Genomic DNA, 26,389 nt, shown 5'->3' with positions numbered 1-26,389 from the left:
CATATGTGTTTATTTTTTTTTTCTGATAATGGAAAGTATAGTCTATATAAGACTTCTCACTTACTGCTCTTCATGTAATTTCCCCCAAAAAATATTTCATAGATATTGTACCTAATTGCTAGAGGAACTTCCTCAACTTCTCTCAACTTTATCTGGATGTATAGAAAGATTTATCAAAGACTTTCTTTGTCAATTTGAACAAAAGTCTTCCTTGGCTTCAGAAAAGAAGTGATGTTTGAATAAATATGACCATTATAATTAACTTTTTTTTGCCCTTAAGTGTCATATGTTGTTCTAACTCAAGAATATTTTTCACCAAATCAAACTCATGATGCTAGCAGCTCTACATATTGCTGGATCATTCCAAAGGGACAATAATAGGAGCATCTCCTGCTTTTAAAAGCACAATTTCCTCTTATATGTATTTTTTAGGTTACTTTGATAAAATTATTTTTGCTACTTCATTGTGACTCCATTTGCCAATTTTGCTTCCCATATCCTCAAACTTAGCTTTGCTGAGATCAACACTGAATAGGAGAACAGAAACTCTGACCATTGGTTATCTCTTATGCCCATTACCTAATGGAACACACCTATAGGATCATAATAGCTTTTTCTATAACTTTCCAATTTAAAGATGAAAAGGCCAACACCTAAAAAAAAGTAATTGTTAAATACCTCGTAGCTAGCTAATGATAGAGACATAGCTAGATGCAATACAACTTTACGCAATGTGAAAATCATGTTCTTTTATAATAGTCTTATTTTTAAAACACATTTTGTTATATTATAATCCACACAATATCCATTTATTTTTAAAAGATTAATTCTCAAATCTGTGCCTTAAAGAGACATACTGTTTTCATGGTTATGGGCTGTTTAAATATTAACAAAAGGATAAAAAGGGAAATATTAATTTGAATGATATTTAGAAGTAAACATGTCTCGTGAATTGAATAGACTAGAATTAGAGAAGTTAAAAATAACATGTCCAAGGTTTCTACCATTCTACTGATTTTAAGTTGTTTCCAAATTATCTTAAATATTCTCTTACAATCAATTGATATGCCAAAATTCTGGGTAAATCCATCCTCTCTAGTTTAGTCTGCATTACCAATCATTATCATTTTAGCATACTGATGTTAGCATCATGACAGATAATGATATACCCCCAGACCATTTTGTCTCTACTTGTCACACTGTCTTAAAAGAAAGGTCTGGTGAATCAGGGGCCTGACATGTTTTGGCCACTCATGTTTTCATTATGACTATAGCTGTATAGAATTTTATCCCTAGGTATTAATACCTTCACTTCTTACTCAGTCCTCCCTCTTTTTACTCTTTTTTTTATGATGAAATAACTCATTTAAACTTGAGAGCTCTGGCACATTTTATTCAATATCAGGAATTTATTAAAAAGCATCAAGCCTGTCCTTTCTTCAAATTAAGATATTCCTTCTGCTTCATTTCCAGTGATAGGTAATCTTCATCACAAATCACTTTTCTGGGAACATTGGTATTTGATAAATACATTCACAGTGAGGGCCGATTTTCAAACTCCACTCTTATCAAGCATTGTCCCACCACAAAATATGATCAAGGATTAAGGACTCTGGGGATCTATAGGCTCTGAACTCATAAGCTTCGGATCCCACAATAAATTATCCAAATGAGGCACTTGGCGAGATTCTTAACTGATTGTGCCATTCGGAACACCTCCATTTCAATTAGAGGTAACCATGATGCACGGCACCAGAGAACAAAACTAATAATTTTCACTGGTGTCAGAAAAGGTTATGGGACTTCAGGGAATTAGAAGCAAGAGTTTCAAGAAATGCATGTTCATAACAGCTTGTCTGGTCTGTGTGTCTATGCCTTGAAGTGAAACTATTACTTTAATTCCTTTACCTTGACTTATATAGGTTCTGACCATATCTATATTTTAAAATTGGTTTGCTCAGAGAGTAGATGTGATATAAATGGAGACTTTATGATAGAAAGAAACAAAAAAGTGAAGCATTCAGGCAAACATTTTACTTCAGTTTTAACCCATATGTCAGAGTCGATTTCATTTATGAGGGGGAAAGAGAGCTGATTATGTGATACAGTGTGAAAAAACTGAAAATTTCCTCTTACCTAATTATCTATCTCAGCTCACAGTAATGAAGGTTTCACTGTCCAGAGTAGACAAATACAGTTCCCAGAATTATCGTCACTGCTTAAAGATCTACTTAATATGGGCAAATTTTTTGTTGTTGTTGTTATACAGAAGAACCTATGGAATTTGAAGCCACTTGAGGACAAGAACCTCATAATTTTTTTTGATATTTTTATGAATCTAGTACAACATGTATGATTCAGGTTTCTGCTCCAACATGCAATTGTAGGAAAGGTAGCATTATAAGCATTCACTGGAGCACAGTAGAAAGCCAGAGAGAAGTGAAATGTATCTAATATCTGGGAGAGCTTTATATAGCTATTCTGGTGGAGATAACTGATTCTGAGATCTGTTTCTCAGAAGTCAAAGGGAAGGTGTGGAACAGAAAACAGGACAAATTCATATTGTTAGAAGATACTGGGGGAAAAATTTTATAGCATCAGCATACATCAAAAGGTCTAAGAAATTTATTAGATACTTTATTAGAGGCTGTTTTATAAGGGAGTTAAAAATTTAGATTTAGATTTAGATAGGAAAAAAGCTGAGATCAGTTTCTAAAAATCAAAAGTTTTCCTGCCATCCATGGTCAAGTCATATATGACAGAATAATACAAAGTTGTCTAAATGAAATATCTTTAACAAATATTGGGCTGTGGAAAGTGGTTATCTTGCCTTTACTTGAAGATCTCCATTGAGGTCTTTTTCTCTATTCACAGCACCACATAACTTTGCTTATGACATTATCCTGAAGCCCACATCATTTCTATTTACTTTCCTCAGGGTACTTTAAATTTATCAATGAACTTTCAAATCTGTGAAATTTCAAACTGGATCCAATATCATCTAGGCTTTGAAGAATAAAGTGGAACTATCGCTTCCTCCTTCCTGGAAATTATGCCTTTTAAAATGTAGTCTGAGATTCAGTTAGCTTTCATGGTTACCATATTCCACTGTTGTCTAATATTGAACTTGCAGTCCATTAAAATACCTAGATTTCTTTATACCAGTTTCAATCTAAGTACTTGTGAAATAATTTATTCTAGTGTGAGAATAATCTCTAGACATTATTGAGTTTGTTCACTGAGTCAACTAATGAACAAATAAATGTAATTTAGTGAAGGGAAAGGCAATGCATTAGTTAATAAACATGATAGGAGCAATTGGTTGTTTTGAGTCTGAAATGAGTAACCCTGAAATGTAATTTGACACAGAACTAGACAGTTGTGATTAGAATATCACATTCAGCCACCAGGTGCTATCCAGTCAAGCATTTATAGTGAGCAACAGTACTGGTAGAAATGATCATCCATCCCTTGGACAAGCTAGGAAACTAGGAACCATAAGCAAAATCAAACTGTAAGAAACAGAGATCAGAAACATTATCAAGTCATAGTTAAAACACAGAAGGATAGAGTTGCTGATGATTTGGCTGAAGGATCTTTACTTAAAAAAAAATGAAAGAAATGAGAAAGAATACTCATTTGGGGTGAGTATACAGGAATAAACTGATAAGGAATACTTTTTGCACTGACGTGAAAGCTTCTTCTTCCAGATAAGTAAAATGCAAACACACACACATATGTATACTTTTAAGCACACACACACACACACACACACGTATATACACATATCTACAGTGTGTATATACATAGAATTTATATGTATATATATTCTGTTGTGCTTAGGATTGTAAACTATAGCTCCTGAAAAGGGTAGATCTCTCATAACTCTGCATCCATGTGGAGAAAGAAGGTTATTTGTTTTTGTTTTGTTTTCTTTTCTTTTTTGAGGGGGAGGGGTTAATTGGATCAGAGCTATAATTAGGATAAAATGACTGGAGTTTTGACCCAAGTGCCTAAATAAAGAAGTCAATGATAACACATATTCAGTTAGCTTGTAGAAACAACTAACAAGAATTATTAATTAAAAGAGAAAGCTATACTGGCTTACCTCATTACCAACATCCTTTTACTGTCTTGTAGTTTTCCCCTTTGATCATATCTTGGGTTTCTCACTTCCTTAATACCTCTCCTACAGAGAAATCATCCTGAGTCTTTATTTACTGGGGCCTTTTGACATTAATTCTTGGTCTACAGTACTACCTATTCTACTGAATTGGACTAAGTTGACCACTAAGATTTCTTTTAGCATATAATTTATGGTGATTATGATGACATATTTTTTTAAAGTTTGAGAGTAGCTCTTCTCAAAGAAACTATGAAATTATGAAATGAAAGGAAAAAATGGAGATAGTGAAGAGTTTTGCCTACTGTGAAAATGTGTTCCTAGTTTGTCTAGTTGATTTAAAAAGCTAGAATAGTAAGAGTTCCACATCAACATGGTGATGAAGGACACTTGTAATGAAGAGGTCTGCTTTCTACTCTTGATTTGTGTACTTTAAGACCTAGGACTGAACTCAGATTTGAGAAAATGAGAAAACCAGCTTTTGCCTAGCTGAGAAAAAAAGGCACTTAACTTCTCTGATCTTCAATTTCTTCTTCTTCTTTTTTTTTTTTTTTTTGTAAAATTAGAAGTTTAGATTAACTCTATGGTTCTTTGTAATATTTTATGAAGCTATGATTCTATCTATTAGAATTATCTGAATTTCATCTGAATTCAATTATGAATTATCATAAATTCAGAAAATATTTTTGGGTACCTACTGTGAATTGAACATTATGTTGTGGACTGTGCAAAATTTGCATAAAATTTACAGATGAACTAGATATGACTCTTATCCTCAATAAGTTTATAATTCAGTAGAGGATATAAACATGTATATAAATTGCCACAATGCAATCCATGTTTTCTGAGAAAAGAAGTGGTAAAAAATTATTTTGTGGATTTACACAAGATGTTACTTTCATTTGATAGTACTTTGTTGTTATTTATTTTTCAGTCATGTCTAATTTTTTGTGTCCCTTTTAAAAAATTCTTCACAGATATAATAGACTGATTTGCCATTTCATTCTCCAGCTGGGGTAAATGAGTTACCTATGGTCAAACAGCTAGTAAGTAGTTGAATCCAGATTTAAACTCAAAAAGATATATATATATATATATATATATATATATATATATATATATAAAGAGTATTGATATAAAGTAAAACATAAGACCACATTACAAAAGCATTTGAACATAAGGCTTTGCACTTTTTACTTGATATATAACATAAAACTATTAAAGATTTTTGAGTGACCTGAGAATATCTGTGTAATGAAAGATGCACATTTACAGAACTGCTTAGAGAAGAGTGATGCTAGAGATGGGCAAATTGTTTAAAAAAACTTGTCTGATATGCTATATGAGGCATAAGAAAATCTGAACTATAAGTGGAAATAGGAAGAAAAGGAGTGATAGAAAAGATATTTTTGACTTCTTTTACTTTGAATTAAAGAAATAAAATAAGCATTTTCATAAGATAATAGAATAGAAAAAATGATGATTTCACATGAAACTGCAAATCTCCTTTATTCTCCTTCCATAGAATTGGCTACCATTAGGCACCCACATATCCATATGCACATATACACATGTATGTATGGATGGATGGATGGGTGCATGTGTGTACAATATATATGTGTAAATCACTTATGTATATTTCAATTAATTAATTCTTGCATATAATATCTTTATCCATAGATCTTTTGTAGTTAGCTTGGATATTTATAATAGTCAAATGCCTTACTTGCTCTAAGTTGTTTTTCAAACAATACTGCTTTTTAGTTTGTTTGTGTGTGTGTGTGTGTGTGTGTGTGTGTGTGTGTGTATGTGTGTAATATGAGATCTTGTTCTGAAAATCTGCCTATAGAAATTTTCCCATAATATTCTTCTTCCCTTCTTATTTTTGCTATATTTGTTTTATTAGTATCAATTTTAAAAATTTAATGTAATTAAAAATAGCCATTTCACACCTCACCCTCCTCCCTATCTTCTGTTTATTCATAAATTTTTCATCTATCTTTAGATCTGCTAGATAATATATTCCATGTTCTTCAAATTTTCATGCAATCTTTCTTTTTATATCTAAATCATATATCCATTTTGATCTTATCTTGGTAAATGGTATGAGATATTGGTCTTTGCCCAATTTCTGTCGGATTCCTTTCCTGACAATTTTTACCAAATAATGAATTTTTATTATCAAAATTTAAGTTTTTACATTTGTCAAATGAAATCTTTTCTTTGTATATTTGTGGCATTTTCCCAGTTAGGGTTTTGAGGCTTCTTTGTAACACAGAGAAGATGTTTTTACAAAAATCCTTATCTACCTATCAAAGAAAGTATATTTTTTTCTAGCATTTAAAATATACATTTGCAATAGTGTAACTGTGTGAGCTCCCACTTTTTCTCTCACGTGCTGTATCTTCAGCACTTGCCTATTTTAAAGCTATTTAGATTCCTTTTTATTTTATTTTTATCTATAGTTTTCAATACAAAACCCTATCTCCTGCTCCCTCCTTCTACTTCTCCTTCCATGAGATAATAAGCAATCAGATACACTAATCCATGTGTAATTATGTAAAACATTTCCATATTAATCATTTTATATGACTCAAATAAAAGAAAAATAAAGAATGAAAGAAAGTAAAAAAAAAATGGCATGGTTCAGTCTTTCTTCAAACACTAAAAGTTCTTTTTCTGGAGTCAGATGGTATACTTCATTATTAGTCCTTTGTGATTGTCTTGGATCATTGCTTTGCTTAGAATAGATAAGTCATTCAAAGTAATTCATCAAACTTGCTATGGGCAATGTTTTCCTGGTTCTGTTCACTTCAATATTCATTAATTCATAGAAGTTTTCCATTTTTTTCTGAAATCATCCTCTTTCTCAGTTCTTATAGCCTAATGATATTCCATTATAATCATATACTATAGCTTATTTAGCCATGTCCCAATTGATGGGGATTCCTATAATTAGCAATTCTTAGCCACTAAAAAAATGAACATTTTTCTACAAATATGTCCTTTTCAAATTTACATTATATTTCAGTCATTTTAATTTTGTTTTAGATGTATGTGTATATGTGCATATGTTTATGTAGGTATACGTGCATATGTTTATGTAGGTATATTTATGTATATAAATATGTCTATGTTCAACTTGGTCAGGGGAGAAAAGGGGAAAAAACAAAGTAGAAAGCATACAACAGACAAAAGAATACCTACAAAGAAGCAAAGAAAAGATGGACAGTTATGAATACAATGACTTTTATTATTATATATGCTTTCCTAGAATAATTCTCCCTGATGTTTTAACTGCACATGTGACAATGTTTTTGCTTTTGCTGTTCTGTTTTTTTTTTCTTTTTCTGTCTTCTTTCTTTTTCTATTTTTTCTTCTTTTTCATTTAAGCATTTAATAAACAAATACAGTAAAAACATCATTTTCCCTTAGTTTTGGATGGTTTTTTAGCAGTGATATTGCTGAATCAAAAGATATGCACAATTTTATACTCTTGGCAGTTGCAAATTGTTCTCCAGAATGGTTATATCCATTTGTAATTCCACCAATAATGGATCTGTGTCCGTGTTTTGCCACCTTCCCTCCAACATTCATTATTTTTCTTTTATGTCACATTAGCCAATCTGATAGGTATGAAGTGGTACCTCAGAATTGTTCTAATTTTCATTTCTTTAATCAATAATAATTCAGAGAGACTATAAATAGATATCTATAGCTATAATTGTAGCTGCTTTTTGCATAGTTATTTAAAGTTTTCAAAAAAAATTACACTTATTTCCTCAGTTGATCCTTGTTAATCTTTAATGTTTTAGTCAGGCTCAATTCTTTGTGACCCTCTTAGGCATTTCTTTGGCAGAGATACTTAAGTGGTTTGCTATTTTCTTCAATTCATTTTACAAAGGAGGAAACTCAAGGAAACACATTAAGTGATTTACCCATGGTCACACAGCTACAAGTGTCTGAATCCAGATTTGAACTCATTTATTTGACTCTAGGTCCTGTCCTCTATCCATTGCACTACTTAGTTTCTCCAGTTTATCCTTCCAAAATCCCAAGTAGCTAAGTGCTATGAATGGCCCTGTTATACAAATAATAAGCTAATGAGCAAGAGGTTAACTAAGTTATCCAAAGTTTCATAGCTATTGTCAGAGCCAAGATTTGAAATTAAGCCCTCCTACCTCCAAACCTTAAACTTCACCCTTTCTAACTTCTCAGGGCCTCTAGTTTTGGGATTGTTTGGGTTGCTAATTATTCATACAAATTGGTTGAATTCAATGGCTTTTGGGGTTCCTTTAAACTTTAACTCTAAGAGTCTATGGTTTATGACCCTGTGATCACCAGGTTGAAAATGTCCACTCAAAATTAAGAAACATTTTCATGCATTCAGTCTGGACCTTCTACCACTTTAGAGATATCTCAATGGAATTAAGATATTTCTATTTAGTCAAATCCAGGTAGAGGGAAACAAAATATCAAAAAATGTGTATCATATTAGGGAATCAGGAACCAATTTTATAGTTTGATAATCCCAGCATAGATCCATTAGCAATACTTGAATTTGGTATTGCCAAAAAATACCTCCTCCCCCTTCCCATGCTTCTTTCTATTTTATGGCTCTATTTGTCCCTCTCAATTCTGTTGACTTTGTAATGCCCACTTTAGTTTCAATTGTAAATGTTTTGACCTTGGCTGTGACTTTGTTGTTAAACTTCACAAATCTAACTAGGCTCCTGTGTCTGCACTATTAAACAAATAGCTCATATTACACAGAAAGAGGATTTTTTTTTAAATTCCCCCTCCCTCCTTAAAAAAAAAAAAAAAAGTGCCTGCGCTGATGGCAGGCTTCTGGAGCCTGGGCCATATTCAAGCTCTCCTCGGCTCCACTCACTGCCACATGCCACTGTGCCTTTCCGTCCCCCATTCACACAACTATCGCAAATGGTATCATTTTGCAACTAATTTACTCGCTTAGTTTTGGCCATTAGTCATTCCCAATATCCTCAATCTGCAGGTAATTTTCCACATTATTAGTTACCCACCTGTCTTATTAAACTGGACTTTCTGAAACCCTGTGTGCCTGCATTTTCTGCACCTTTAGATCAAGCAAGTAATTGCCTGTACCTGGATGGAAGAATTTAATAGGAAGATTATAGTTGATTCCAAAAGTTAATAACTATAGCATCTGGTTTCCCTTTTTAACATTTAAATGATAAACTCTATGTTCATGGAGGGGAAGAGAGAGAGAGAGAGACAGAGAGAGAGAGAGAGAGAGAGAGAGAGAGAATATCAGAATACCATAAGCTGAATCTTCTTGTCATCTGTGGGCTATTTTAAATACAGATGAGCAGAAGGTAAGTTCTATTCTGTACCATTAATGTACTTCAACCTTGACCCAAAGGGACTAATCTTTATAACATCAAGAGAAAGATGTTCTTGCAGATAGGAAATTTGACTTTCCATTAAGGAAGATAGACTTGGCTATATGGCCTATTTTGTCTGCTTATTCTTTACAACAGTAGGTGAGACAATAGATACTGTGAAGCAGGTCAACTCATTTCCATTTAGATCTCCATAAAAATATTTGCACAAAAAGTCTTAAATATTGCTAGGTGAAAACACAATGCACTATTTTCAGAACCAGGTCAAGAAAAAACCAATATGCAAACACTAAATTTTCAACTCCAAGGATTAAGTTTGCCATTTGCCAAAAATATGAAGGGTACACCTCATTTGCAAATACATGGATTGTATATATATATGTATGTATGTACACACATATACACATTTACATGTATTCATATGTATATACATGCCAGGAACATATACATGTGTGTGGGTTTTTTTTTTGTGTGTGTGTGTACATACATACATACATACAAATATATGCATATGCACTTGTGTGATATTTATTTTTCTATAATATATATATATATATATAGATACACACATATACACACATACCTATAACACAGAAAAGAATGCACACATAGTCCTAGATATTACAGAAACATTACAAACATAGTCTCAGTCTCATAAGACTAAATCTTGTTTAGTATGCCATGAGCTCAAAGCTTATATCTCAGTTTGGGACTTAAGTCCACCACCAATCAATGGAACACCAAAATGAGATTTTAATAGCAAGATTAGCAAGAAGAAGAAACCTGAGGATTTAAATTCCCTTTTTAAACTGTATTTATACAACTTCAGTTTAGCAACCCATTATCATCATGTTCCATAGAAAGCAGAAAGAGTACATTTGAACTTTCTATGAAGTGGTTAGAAGTAAGTTAGGAGATATTCTTAACATGCATTCCAGGAGATCTTATATTTGAAAGCAGCCATGGTTGAGGGAAGAATAAAGAATGGCAGTTGCCTCAATGAAATTGAAAATTCAAAATAAAAAAATGTAACATAAAAGCATGGAATGTTCAGGGATAAACAAATGTTCTAGTAAGCACATGGATTTGTGTGTGTGTGTGTGTGTGTGTGTGTGTACATACACGTATACATATACACACATACATAATACATAAATGGACATAAAGAGGAAGCTGAAAGTACAGTGGATATAGTGCTGGACCAAGCCAGGAAAAACTTAATTTCAATGTATACTTATTATCTCTATGACCCTAAGCAAGGCACTTAACCTCTATTTGTATTTTCTCAACTCTAAACTAAGTTGTTGTGATCAAATAATATAATGCTTGTCAAAAGCAATTAGCCCCATACCTGGAACATTGTAGGAATTATACAAATGTTTATTACCTTCACTTCCATTAAAATTTATTTCTATAAATTTAGAATAGAATTTTAAGACAGATATCCCACAAAATAGGATGAAATTAGATTCTGATTAATGGGTTCTTTTGAAAGAAAGTGATAGAAAGTTATGCATCTATGTGACTTTCAGTCCACAGGAGAAGAAAAACTTTCTTTAAAAAGAGTTTCTAGAAAGACAAGCACTAAAAAGAAAATTTAAAGTTTCATGCCTACATAAGTCCATCTCATTACTTCAGTATAACCAAGTTACACAGTCATATTTCTTGATTAGAGTTTGCCTCTCTTCTCCTTTTGACACTTGAGGGAAAATAATTTATCCCAAAGTCTCAGGTCTATGATGCATATTATAGGAAAACTGGGGGGATAATATTCCTCATTTTTGAAGACATGGAACTTTTGGAGAAAGAAATGTCCAAACTTTTTTCATGTTAGTCACATGATCTATATCAAAAAGCTTTAGACTTGCTAAGAACTTTGGTAAGTATAATTTAGTTATCATTCTTTTTTATTTCCCCCAAATCAAGAGACATACCTTTTATTATCATGGCATTGACTGAAAGACTAACTTCTAAGAGGGAGTTAGTGATTAAGAAAGGGAAAGGCTTGGGCTAAATTCCCTAATGATACTCACCATTAACAAGGGGAAGATACTATAACAAGGGGGAAAACACTATAAGGTAAGCTAAATTCCTAATAAATTAGACATTGTGAGATTTAGTAAGCAGACTAGTTCCTAAATGCAATTAGCAGGGGATTAAACCATTGACTGGTGGACTGAGTTCCCCAAAAAAGAGTTAGCCTAGTTTTATTTCTATAATTAGAAAAGAATCTTTTTAGAAAATATCACTAAGAAGATGGTGGAGAAAAGCCAGGAAAGTGCAAGCTCTCTCAAAGCAATGATAAATCAAGCCTCTGAATGAATTCTAGATTGATGAAACCCCTAGAAAGACAACCTGAAATAATTTTTCACTGCAAGAAAACTTAGATTTCAGGAAAGCTCTGTCTCAGTTGGGTTAAGGAAAAGCATAGCCCAATGCAACAGAAATATAGGAAAGTCAGTGAGAGAATCTTAATCACAGCACAAATTTGCAACAGAAGCTCCAATAATCTAGCTTAGACATTCAGCAACATAACAGACCAGCTGTGAAGTATTCAGCACAAGCAAAATAGGCAAACTTCTAGCCCAAGAACACCTGGCACAAATCTTGTTACTCATCTTGACCACTTCAAGCCCTGGAAGCCCAAGCACGCAAAAGCAAATTACCATGCCCATGGCTCCCAGGAGGGGAAAAGAAAAAAAAAAAAAAAAAAAAAAAAAAAAGCTTGGGAGAGTGGCTTTCAACTTGAGAGTTAAGTGGAATTCAACTTTAAAAGTCACAAAACAAGCTGGAAAATGAACAATAACAACAATAAAGAGCCCTCATCATGTAATGTCACTATGGAAAGAGAAAGATTAAAATACAAACTCTGAAGAATACAACAATATGAAAACACCTACATGTAAACCATCAAAAAGGAAAAACAATTGTTCTAAAGCTCATAAAGTTCCCTTGAAAGAGTTTAAAAGGATTGTAGGAACTAAATTGGAGAGATAAAGGGGAAATTGTTGAGAAATAGCTATGCAAGAGAATCATGGGGGTAAATAAAAAGAGTAAATATCTTGGAAAAGAAGAACAAAAACAGGGCAAGTGGAAGCTAATAACTATGAGACAATCAAGATTCAAACAAAACCAAAAGAATGAAAAAATATATATAATTCACTCCACTGGAAAAACAATTGATCTGGAAAATAGATTCAGGTAAAATAATCTAAAAATTATTAGATTACCTAAAAGCTATGATAAAAAGGAGGGGAGGGAGGACATTGTACATCATTTTAAAAGAAATTATCAAGGAAAATGGTCTGAATCCTAGAAGCAGAGAATAAAATAGTCATTAAAAAATCCAGTGATCACTTCCTTAAAAAATTAGGAGGGTATTACAAACATGAGGGACAACCTGCCTATGTTCAAAGGAGAATTTAGATTTATTCTTTTCATTTATTCCTTTATCTGTCTATCTAATCATTCATACTTCATTCATTTATTTGTTTATTTGTTTGTTTATTCATGCTAACTCAACCAAAAGGAAAACTACAAGGAATATAATAATCAAATTTCAGAACTCTCTAGTAAGCAAGAAGCTACTGAAAACAGCCAGAAAGAAACAATTCAAATATCAAGGAAGGATTATAGAAGATTTAGTAGCTTATACATTAAAGGATCAGAGGGCTTGGAATATGACATTTCAGAATACAAAAGAGCTTGAATTATAACCAAGAATCAAATACCCTACAAAATTGAGCATATTTTTTTCAGGGAGAAAAATGAACATTCAGCGAAATAGGGGGCTTTCAAACTTTTCTAAAGAACAGATCAGAGCTAAATAGAAAATCCAATCTTCAAATAGAAAAATCAAGAGAAGCATAAAAAAATGAACAGAAAAGAAGAAAATGTCATTCAATAAGATTAAACTATTTACAATCCTACAATGTTGATACTTGTAACTCTTAGGAACAATGTATTAGAGAAGTTAAAAAGTATATGTATAGACAGAGGATGAAGGTATATGTTGACTTTAATGTGATGAGATTAAGTGATTTAAAAAAAAATGATTCTATTAGTAGAAAAGAAGAAAAAATAATGGGGCACATTATCTCAAATAAAAAGACATAAAAGATCAATTACAGGAGAGGGAAAGAAGAAAAAAGAGTGGACATTATTTGAACTTAACACTCAGTATATTGAGCTGAAACAAAATAATATAAATACACTGTTGGATATAAATATTTATCTTATGCTATAGGGAAGTAAAGGGGGGAAGGGAAAAAAAAGAAGGGAGTTGATAGAATGAAAAGTAGATTGAAGAAAGCTGTGATCATAAGCAAAACACTGGTGAGGAGGGACAGATTAAAAGGAGGGAGAAATATGCATACATAACCATATACATATATACAAATGCATATATACTTATACATACATGTTTGTATATATCTATCTATGTCTATATCTCTACATATGATTGTATGTGTATGTATGTATTTATGTATGTAAAAACAAATAAGAATTGGGGCTAGTGAGTATCCTTACTTCTGTATACAGGAGAACACTGTAATTGTAACACAGTATCACAGTAACAGTAAGTTGTGATGTGATCAGCTTTGAAAGACTTAGTTCTATTCAGCAATACAATGATTTAAGATAATTCTAAATGATTTATGATCGAAAATACTATCCACATCCAGAGAAAGAACTATGGAGTCAATGCAGATCAAAGCATACTATTTTCACTACATTTTTGTTGTTGTTTTGTTTTGATTTTCTCTTTGTTCTGATTCTCCTTTCATAACATGAACAGTATGAAGATATGACTAATATGATTGTATATGTAAACCTCTATCAGATTGCTCGTTTTCTTGAGAAGGAGGGAGGGAAAGAAGGGTAAAATATGAAGCTCAAAATTGTATGAAAATGAATATTGAAAATTATTTTAACATGGGATTGAAAAAATTGGGAGAAAACATTAGCAAGCATAAGAATAAATGGAAATTTCATTAAAATAAAAATTATTATCTATCTACAACTACAAGCAACCATTATCTATAATTTAATGAATCTAGAAACCTTCCAAATAAGTTCAGAGGTGAAAGATGGATAACCCTTGATCACCACTATTACTCAAGTCTGTTATAGAAATGTTAGATTTATCAATAAGAAAAGAAAAGGAAATCAAAGGTATGAGAATAGAAAATGAAAAATTTGCAGATGATCTGATTATATACTTAAAAAAATCAACTAGCAAAGAATCAGCTAGAAAAACTAGCTGAAATAATTGAAAACTTTAGCTGTTACAGCATATAATACAAACTCACATAAATCACCAACATTTCTTTATATTATTAACAAAGCCAAGTAGCTAAAGATAAAGAAATTCAATTTAAAATAACTATAAACAGTATAAAATATTTGAGAGTCCTTCTGCCAAGACATACACAGGAACTATATGAATATAATTTCAGAACACTTTTCACACAAGAAAGGAAGATCAAAACAGTGGGGAAAATATCATTTGTCCCTTGGTAGGTAAGCTAATAAATAAAAATTACACTTCTGCCTACATTTATTTATTTATTCTATGCCATGCTAATAAAATTACTAAAATTATTTTATAGAATTAGCAAAAATGATAACAAAATTAATCTTAAAAAATGGTAAAAATGTAAGGGAATTAATGGGTGGTGGCAAAGAACTGGAAACTTAAGTAATGCCCATCAATTGAATGAATAAGTTGTGGTATATGAATATAGTATAATACTATTATACCATAAGAAATGATAAGCAGACAGATTTTAGAGGAAAAACAAAAAAAATCTGGAAACATTTGTATGAACTGATGCTGATCGAAGTGAGCAGAATCAGGCAAATATTGTATATAGTACAACCATACCATTCAATGATAAACTTTGATGAACAGCTTTTCTAATAAATACAATGATCCATGACAATTTTAAAAAGGATCATGATGAAAAAAGCCATCCATATGCAAAGAAAGAACTGATGGAGTCTGAATGCAGATTCATGCATACTTTTTTCACTTTCCTTTTTTTTCTCCTTTCACAACATGACAAATATGGAAATGTGGTTAGCTTGACTACTTGTGTATAACCTATATCAGATTGTTTGCTATTCTAGGAAGTGGATAAGGGAAGGAAGGAGAAAAATGTGACCCTCAAAGCCATATAAGATGAATGTAGAAAACTAAAATACCACATACACAAACATACACACACACAGAGTGAGAGCGAGAATGAGAGAGAGAGAGAGAGAGAGAGAGAGAGAGAGAGAGAGAGAGAGAGAGAAAGGAGAAAGTATATCTGTGTTTTAAAACTTTTTCACTTCTAGTTATATCTTCTGGAGCTGAGGAACAACAAATCTAATCCCTCTTTCACATCAAATACTTGAAGACAATTATGAATATGTAACCCATAAATCAGATTTCTCACCTGTGATTCATGGAAATATTTCAGGGGAATTCAAGATTTTGGATATGAATAAATTTCTGGGTTTTTAAAGGATAATTTATGCTTTTTCACTTCTATGTATTTTATTTTATGCATTTAAAAGCAGAAATGTTAGAATCCATACCAATGTTTCACCCTACTTCCAAATAGGTCCATAAACAAACTAGGTTAAAAATATACTTTGTAAGTATTCTCTTTCTTAGGACAAACAACTTTATTTCCTTTCATTGTTCCCTATGTAGCATAATCTTTTGTTGTGCCACAACATTCTTCTTTACATCCTTCATAAAATGTGAATATTAGAATAGAAAAGGGAACTAAAGGCATAACTCACAGAATCTATTACCTTCTTATTTTGTAGCAAACCCCACCTGATTTGGCAAGAGCTGAATTGGGAGAAATACATCATTATGGCCTCTATAGAGGAAAAAGATGATAGAATGTCAATTATAATCAGTTAATTTTGTCAAATTTAAATATGTCAGGAGATATTTTTAATCAAGTTATCAATAGTGATTAAGTTTATATTGTGTATCTAGCTTTTTTTAATATTTAAGAATAAAAAACAAAATTGAGAGTCATTATTTTAGGGAGATTGCATTTCCTTAGTGGAAGATCCTAATTCTAGTCTTACTTTTCTTATAGGGATAACCCTACAAGGAACAGATCCATAGTGAATCCAAAGGAATCAGTATGTCAGAAGCTCCTGAAGTCATATTGGCCATTGAAGATAAAGAAACTTTTCATTTTCAAAGTGCTTCAGCTTTAGATGGATTGTTGATTAACCTCACTAAGTATTGCTTATTCTCCTGAAATGCTATGGCATTTCTGTTTTTTAATCATTTGACACATAGTACTACCACTATTATTATCATTATCATTATTACTACTACTACTGTTGCTGCTGCTGCTGCTGCTGCACTGCTACTTACTTCTCCTCCTCCTCCTCTTTCTTTTCCTTCTCCCACACACTTATACATACTAAACTATAGACAGACAGATAAAAAGATGTATGTAAATATATGTATATACACACAGAGACATATATACACATATGCATGTATATATGTCTGTGTGTATACATACATATAAGCTCTGTGTTTATAAGTATATGATACACAAATAAGTATGTGCATATATACATACATGAAAAATATTCTATATCTTATTATCATGTATAATACATTTATCATCAGTCCTTTGAAATAATAAATATTGTATAATATTTATGTAATAATGTAATAATATTGTATAATAATTATTATAGTTTTTAGAGTTGTCATTACAGAATTATTTTTACTATATGAATTCTTCTGGTTCTCCTCATTTCATTAATCATTTTATGAATGTCTTCAAATTATTTATTTTTCTAATTGTACTTCTGGTTCTACATAATATGCTTTGTGTCAATTCATATAAATTTTTTCACAGCTTTTTGAAATCATCTATTTTTTTTTTCATTTCTTACCACAAAATTACATTTCTATATCTTTTACTTTTTAGATTTCATCTTCAACTGGGACAACCTGCAGCAACAAGGTTGCCCATATCCACCAGCCCATAAAAACTGAATGAGCATCAGACAAAGACTATGAGAAAAATATAGAACTTCAAAATGAGGAACTATTTTTCTGAGACTACTGGGAATTGCCTGGCATGTGCCCAGAAGTACTAAAATATATTGGACTGTTCTTGTATAAACGCGTGAAGATAGGGTTGGAAGAGGTGTAGAAATAGTTCTGTAGCCATACTTCATAATATGTAGTTCCCAAGGTGCCCTCCTACATCTGTTCTACATTTTGGCAGAAAGGTATTTGAGAGGCTGAATTTCTGCATTATAGTAGGCAATGTTATATAAGGCAGGAGTCAGAAGCCTGTAGTTTTCCCTAAAAATATGTAATAAAAATGATTTTTGCTGTTTCCATTGCTTTCTTGAAAGAGTTTAACAGGTTTATAGAAAATAAATAAAAACCTGCAATCTCTATAAGAAACATTTTAACTAAACCTACATTAGGAGGAATCCTAGGAATGTTTAGTGACTATTATCTAAGACCCCTAAGTAAATATTGGACAGTAATGACAGAAAGTCCTCACCTTTAATTGCCAGAAAAATCGTGAATTATATTGGAATGTACTGTACTGTTTTCACACAGTTTGTTCACATCGGTTTTGGAATTCCCTATACTGTTTCCTCTTAATTGCCTTGGTCAAGTTCTGACCTCTACTTCTGTATACTCCTAAACTTCAACTGCACCAGAGACATTATGATAAAAACATATCACTATCCTATTCCTATCTTCTGCAGTCTAATCTGTTTGTATATGGATTTCTAGCTCAAGATATTATTGAGATATTATAGGGTAGCTTCTTCACTGATTGGTTTAGAATTCTGTGATAGTTTATATAAATTGTGGTAATAATAACAACATTAACAACAACAATAATCATGATAATTAATATAAACATACTACTTAAGGTTTCTGATGAACTTTATGTGATCTTTTTTTGCCAGTCTTAAATCTTCTGAATATATCATCATCATCATCATCATCATCATTATTTCCATAGCCAAATAATTCAACCTCTGGGGCCTTGTCTATGGATAAATTGTCTTTCTAGATTTGGCTATTCTGGTCTCTAGAGAATAATGATAGTCCATTAACAACATTGTAGTTGCAGACTTTTATGCTTGGAAAAACTTGAAAGTGCTTTTGCTCCATTTGGTATAGATAGACTTTGACAACCCAGTATCATTTACACCAATGATGTCAAACTCAAATAAAAACCAATCTCTGTGGGACACATATTGACTTATGTAATAACTGTGATTTTTCAAATATATTGTTTGATGTTGTAGTTATAATGATGAGTCCAATATGGAGTCACTTAGTCTAAGTAGTCATGATGCCCATAAAACATACAGGCAATGACAGTTTTGTACTTGTTCACTGTTCTTATTCATTTTAGCCCTTTGTCAAGCAGTTAATGATTACAGCTTCTGATTGGAGAAAACTCCTGGCAGACTGCAGCAGCCTATGAGTTATTCCTTTTCTCTTGTCTCAAAGAAATAATTCAACCTTTCATCCAGTTTTAGATTCCAAAAAGGAAACTTCCTCAACTGAGCCTTGTATCAGTAAGTGACCCTCGAAGATTATCTATCATATGAGAATCTAATTAGGAAAGCTCCTTCCCGTATCTAAAAATGATTATCTGTTTTCAGCTAGCCCTACTGGAATCCCATAACCTAGCCCTACTGGAATCTTAGAAAATTTACTTTCCTGGACCTGCCTCTCTCTTCATTGATCTGGGTGAGTTTCTTGCATTCCTGGAGCTAAACTTTTTGTACCTCTATTGCCATTTAGTGTGTGTGTGTGTGTGTGTGTGTGTGTGTGTGTGTGTGTGTTGCTTCCTTTCCCTGGCACAATAATAAAGTTCATATTTGTATTTGTTTCCCAAGCAACAATTTCTGGTGAATCTCCTGACTCAGGGTTTGGATTCAGCTTGAGCCATGAAACCCAATAAAGCAACTAAGGAAACCACAAAATAACATTATTATTACTGCATTGTATTTTTATATTGTTTTATACAATTTTCCATGCATTTTAATCTGGCTCAGTCCATACTTGGAAGTTTTGCTTGTAGTTTGTGGGCCATGAGTTATATGACATATCAAAAAAATTTATGTTGTGGAATCAAAGTTGGATTTTTGATATGCAAGAGTAAGGGACAATGGAGAGATGGTCTTAAGTGTTGGATTAGTACCCATACCTTAAAAGACCTAAGGAAGATGTTCATAATGATCTGGAGAATCTAAATTGAACATGTATAACATCTCTTAAAGAAGGTCTCTATTCTTTTCTGTCACAGCTACCATCTAGGATAAGCCCTCATCACCTCATAACTGGAGTATTGTAAAAGACTGCTACATTGTGTTTGTTTTCTTCAAGTCTTTTCCTGCTTCAATTCATCCTACATTCAGCTATTAATTTTTTTCCTAAATCATAGATCATATTATGATATCCACACACACACACACTCACACCCACTCAATAAAATCTAATGATTCCCAATTGCCTTCAAGATGTAAAATGCTATTTAGTATTCAAAGTCTTTCATAACCTAGTCCCTTTATATACCTTATCAGTGTGCTTGCATCTTACTCCATAAAAGTGCTCTTTGATTCAGTGATGATGATTTGGTTATTCCATCAAAAAGACACTGAAATCTTGACTAAAGATTTTTATGGGCTAACCTCCATATCTATAATTTTATCTTCCCTTTGCTCCATCTTCTCATTCCTGGATTCCTTTAAGTACCAACTAAAACTTGATCTTTTACCAAAAGCTTAGATCAATCTTTTATTTTTTTTAATCTAATGTTTTTCTCCTTATTTTGGTTGAATTAATTCCATTTGTGTGAAACATTTTTAATTTGATGTAATCAATATCATGTGTTTTATTTCCTATGTCATTCTCCATCCTTTGTTTCAGTCATATGTTTATGGAAAACAAAAACAACAACCAAAATAAGTAAAAGTAGTATGCTTTCATCTTTTTTTTCAAATCCCATACTTCTTTCTCTCGATGTGGATAGTACTTTTCGGTAAGGATCGTTTAGAATTGTCTTCAATCATTATATAGTCAAGAAAAGCTAAGTCTATCATCATTGACTTATGACATAATGTTGCTGTTAGTGTGTACAACATTCTTCTGGTTTTACTCACTTCATTAAACATCAGTTCATGGAATGCTTACCAGGTTTTTCTGAAATCTTCCTGCCTTTCATTTCTTACAACACAATAATATTCCATTACATTAATATACCACAACTTGTTCAGTAAACTGATGGGCATTTCTTCAATTGCCAGTTCTTTGCCACCACAAAAAGGATTGCTACATGTATTTGCATACATGTGGGTCCCTTTTTTTTCTTTTTTTAGGATCTCTTTTGAATATTGACTTAAAAGTGGCATTGCTAGATCAAAGGGTTTGCAGTTTTGTAACCCTTTGGACACAATTCTTAATTGTTCTCCAGACTGGTTAGAACAGTTCACAACTCTGCAATGAGTGTACCAATTTTTTGCATCTTCCCAAAATATATCATTTCCCTTTCCCATCATATTAGCCAATCTAATAGATGTGATATAACCTTTCACCATGATTTTAATTTGCATTTCTCTAATCAGTAATGATTTCTAATATTTTATATGGCTCCTTATAGCCATATAAATCTATCATATATGTGTGTGTGTGTGTATAAACAATAGCTTTATAATTTATCTTAAAATTCTTATTCATATCCTTTGACTATCAATTGAGGAATGACTTATAGTTTTATAAATATGAAAGTGTAGCATAGTCCAGCAAAGGTTGCAAAATTATGCTCCCAGCAAACCAAGAATAAGCATTGAAACCACTGAGTCAGCAGCTAGAGTGACAATTTCCAGAGCTCTCAACCCACAAATGGAACATGGGTCAAAAAATTGATAATGGGAAGAAATTACATGGGTTTCTTTACTAGCACTGAGAAAGAACATTTGCTTTGCCCATATTCGGATTCATTTGCAATCCTAGGTGGCAGAGATTCAGGGTAAGGAGGAGCATTAATACCACAGAGCTTGCAGCTATAGTTAGAGCAGGCATCTTCCTCACAGTTCTAGTGCAGAAAAGTTCCTGTAGTCAAGATAAGAGTACAAGCCAAGAAAGTAGTAAATACACCCCTTCATAGATCATGTCAAGATCTAAGGAACGACAACTTACAGGTCCCTAACAATATCTTTGAAAACAACTGCACAAAACCCTGAATTTTGAGTAAGTGCATCCTCCACCCTGGAAATGGAACCCTACTTTATCAAAGAGTTAAAAGTTAGGTAATAGGTTGGGAAAAGAGCAAACAATAGAAAAATATGCTGATTGTAGAAAATTACTATATTGACAAGGAAAATCAAAATACACAGAAGATAAAGAAGTAAAAGCTTCTACATTCAAAGCCTTCAAAAATATGAATTGGTTTCAAGTCATGAAAAAGATATTGAAAATAAAGTAAGAAAGATAGAGGAAAAATGGGAAAACAAATGGGAATGATGCAAGAAAAAAAATGAAAAAATACTCAACAGCTTGGTAAAGGAGACATCAAAAATACTGAAGAAAGTAATACTTTTAAAAAAAAAAAACTAGGCCAAATGATAAAGGAAATACAAAAGCCAATGGAGAATAATGCCTTAAAAAGCAGAATTGGTCAAATGGGAAAAAATGCACTGAAGAAAATAATTTAAAATATATTAGAACAAATGGAAAAGGAGGTACAAAAGCTCAGTAAGGAAAATAATTGCTTAAAAATTATAACTGTGCAAATAGAAATTAATGACTTCATGAGAAATTAAAAAACAATAAAACAAAACCAAAAAAATGAAAAAAAATAGAAGATATTGTGAAATATCTCATTGATAAAAACAACTAACCTGGAAAATAGATCCAGGAATATTATAGAGAAATTTCAGAGTACGAAGATCACAGAGAAAGAAATGATTCATGTATATTAAAGGCATAGTCAAGATAACACAAAATAAAGCAGTTTCTACATTAAAGGATCTGGGGATTTGGAATATGATGTTCCAGAGGTCAAAGGAGCTAGGATTACAAGCAAGAATCATCTACCCAGAAAATTCTGATATAATCCTTCAGGGGAAAAAAATAACTTTCAAAGAAATAGAAATAAAAAATTTTAAAGCGTTCTTGATAAAAAAAAGACCAGACCTGAATAGAAAAAATATGACTTTCAAATACAAGACTTTAGAAGCTTACAAAGGTAAATAGGAAAGGAAAATCATTAGAAACTTAATAAGTTTAAATGATTTACATTTCTACATGGGAAAATGATACTTGTAAGTCACAAGTACTTTCTCATTACTAGAGCAATTGGGATTATATTATAGATAGAGGGCACAGATGTTAATTGGATAGGAAGTGATGATATCTAAAAAGAAAAGATTAATTGGTGAGAAAAGAATGTACTGGAAGAAAGGGAAAACAGGAAATAGAATGAACTAAATTATCTTACATAAAAGATAGAAAAAGCTTTTTAAGATAGAGGGGAAGAGGAGGTAGGTCAATGAAGGGGAATTAATTTTACTCTCATCAAAATTAATTCAAAAGAGTGAATAACATACATACTCAATTAGGTATAGCTTATTGTACAGCATAATAGGAGGGGAAGAGGATAAGAATGGGGGTGATATAAGAAAGGATAGATTTGGAAAGGGAGTAGTCAAAACCAAAACACTTTGAGGAAGATCAATGTTAAAGGAAAGAAGAAATAGAATAAATGGGGAAATACAGTTAGCAAGAGTAATCGTTAAAAAAAAAGTATAATAATCCAAGTTTCTCTAATAAAGGCCTGGTTTCTCAAACATATAGAGAACTGGCTCAAATTCATAAAATTAAGAGCCATTTCCCAATTAAAAAATGATTAAAAGATTAAAAAAAAAGTTTTCAGTTAAGTAATCATAGCTATCTACAAGTACATCAAAATCCTTAAATTTATTATTGATTAGAGAAATGAAAATTAAAACAATTCTGAAGTAGATTGTTTTCTTTCCAATTAATTTTTATTCAATAATTCCATAGCCCTTTATTAAACACATTTATTTCATTATTATTGGAAAATATTGCCTAATTCATAATTTTCTTCCTTTGTTTTCATTTCTTAACCTAATTTTTCCTCTACCGCTCTTATTTTATTTTGAAAATAATTTTAAGTCTTGCAGAATTTCTTATTTTAGTTTGAGCCCAATTCATATTTTCTCCCATTGAAATTTTATTTCTACCTATTTTAACTTTATTTTCTTCTTCTGAGTTTACATTTTGATTTTCTACATCATCATGTAATATTTTTTTGTGGTCAAGTATGTTTTTTTAATTGTTTGCTCTTTTGCCACATTTCTAAATTTTGAACTACTATATTGTAAAGTTGGGCTCTGTTTTTGGTATGGGGTAAGGTGGAAAGGCACTATCTCAAACTTTAGGTCTTTTTTTGCTTCAGTTTTTAGAGCAAATTCTGGAATTTTAGAAATATTCAGTCCTTCCAAGATTGCATGATCTAGGGAAAGTGTGACCAAGCTGTCCTTGACTAGACTTTAATCTTTATCCAAAAAGGTCCTCTAACCCCTGAGAATTGCAAAAATACTTCTCCTTTATGCCCTTGCTCCCTTGGGATTAGTAGTGATACAATTCTTTAGAAGCCATGATCCATGGGATCAAAACTGGTACTGCCTCTTAGGGCTTCCACTTGCTTATGACTAAAAGAGATCTTCTCTATTTTTGAATTATGCCCAGAGGCAAATAGCATCTGGTCCTGCTGCCAATGCCAACACAAAGGTGCTCTGTAATCTCTTTCTGTGTAGTTGCCAGATCGCCTTACTGTCTTTGGCTTGAGAGTTATAGAAGGTGCTGCTGTTTCTGTCATCATCAACTGATTTACCTCTGATAGTTCATCCAAATGGTCCATGTCAAAGATTTCAATCTTTTAAGTTGTCTTGGGAAAGACAAATATTTCAGCCTTAATTTTTTTCTCCTCTGCCTCTCCAAATTTTGATGTGAGGTGCTATTTAAAGTATTTGGAGAAGAGTATTGGGAGCACTCAACAGTTTTCTGTACTCCATCATCTTGGCTCCAAACCTGGAAGTTGTCCTAAATTATTTAAATGCATTATTTCTTTTAATAAAATAAATTCTCAGCAGCCTCAAACTTACATATTTTGTTTTTCTTCCTTCAATCTTCTTACACTTGAAATTTCTTATTCCTGCAAATTCTTATTTCATTTCTTACATCCAGAATTCCATTATGCCATCTTTATTACCTTCCTAGACAATCCTCAAGACCCAGCTTAAATTTGATTTATTTGTGATTTCTATTTTCTACTCACTTAGAAATGTATCCTTCTTCTTACATTTTCTTAACACTATGTATTCATTCAATTAATATATCATATTATATTTTAAATTTTTATCCGTCTCTTCTTATATTCAATGTCATCTAAATTATATTATATTTAAATTCTGTATCTTTGGAAGTTTTTGTTTGTTTGTTTGTTTTGTTTTGTTTTGTTCAGTGCATCTCCTGTAATGCCTAGCAGAATGACTTTTTCATAGAAAGGAAGAAATTATCCAGGGCCTGAATTCATCTACTGAAATGATTTAACAAATTATTTCTTTCAACTTTTCCTGTCAATTTTTCAAAGAACAAACATCTCCAATATGACAGAGATTATTCATGAATATGGAAAGAATGGAACTCTATCCACTACTTTTTATGAGGTAAATATAACATATATTTTAAAACTTGGCTAAGTTATTACTCCAAAAAATAATGAATATTATGTTTCAGGTTTTTACAAATGTTGAAAAAGACATTCATATGACATGTGCAAAATATAATGCACTATACAAATGCCAATTATAAATGTCTATATTTATTAAATAACTGAACAAATTAGGTCTAACTTTATGTTCAATCCTACACACAAAGCATTAAGACAAAAGGATGCATGAACTTGTAATTCAAGAATTTATTATCTAGTTGGGCATATGACTAATGTATACAAGACAATTAGAAAACAATAGGAAAGTGTTTAATGAAGTGATAATTTCACAACACTTGGTAAGAAAAATAGGGAGATTGCAAAATAATCTTTTAATCTTTGTTTCATAAGTTTCCTACTGACGATATCAAGATAATTATTATCTACTATTATCTTAGAGTAGTTCCAACTACTAACACAAGTGTAGAACCCATTACTTAAATCTGTCATGAAAAGCACTGGACAAGGGGAAAATGTTCTTAGTGTCAAGGGAGTAGGTGATTTACATATCAGTGTGGAAATAATTTTTCTTTCATTAGATTTTCTTGAATTTCAACAGCCCTTCGTGTACTTCTGTAATTTTTAGGATCAGGAAAAGAGTAACAAGACTTCCCCCCCCCCCCACCCCCATGTAGCTAAAATAAAGTCATCCACAATTAAAATGGTTTGCTGGAAACAGATGGACTTCCTGCAGAGATTAACCCAATTATCCTTGGTTTAAGAGCCAGAAAAAGCCATAAGATCATTATCTTACAAGGCAAGAATTTTACCGTGATGCCAATCTCATTATATGAGTGAATGGAGGTGTTTAGTGATTTCCCCCCTGCATAAATATTCTTAATAGATTTAGTTTTTCAACCCTTCAGATGCTCATTACTTTAAAAGTAGAAGATCTGGGAAGACAAATTGTGTTCTTCTCTGAAATTAGAGATAATCTTATCAATAGTGTCACCTTACTTCTTCATTGTAGAAAGGGATTACTAAAGACGAGAATGACAATTCTTTTTTTTTTTTTGGGTCACCTCACAATTTAATTTGACTGTCTTTTAAATTTGCCTTAAATAAAT

Source organism: Antechinus flavipes, chromosome 1 (assembly GCF_016432865.1).
Source record: "Antechinus flavipes isolate AdamAnt ecotype Samford, QLD, Australia chromosome 1, AdamAnt_v2, whole genome shotgun sequence".
Lineage (NCBI taxonomy): Eukaryota > Metazoa > Chordata > Mammalia > Dasyuromorphia > Dasyuridae > Antechinus > Antechinus flavipes.
Note: the sequence above shows the minus strand (reverse complement) of the source record.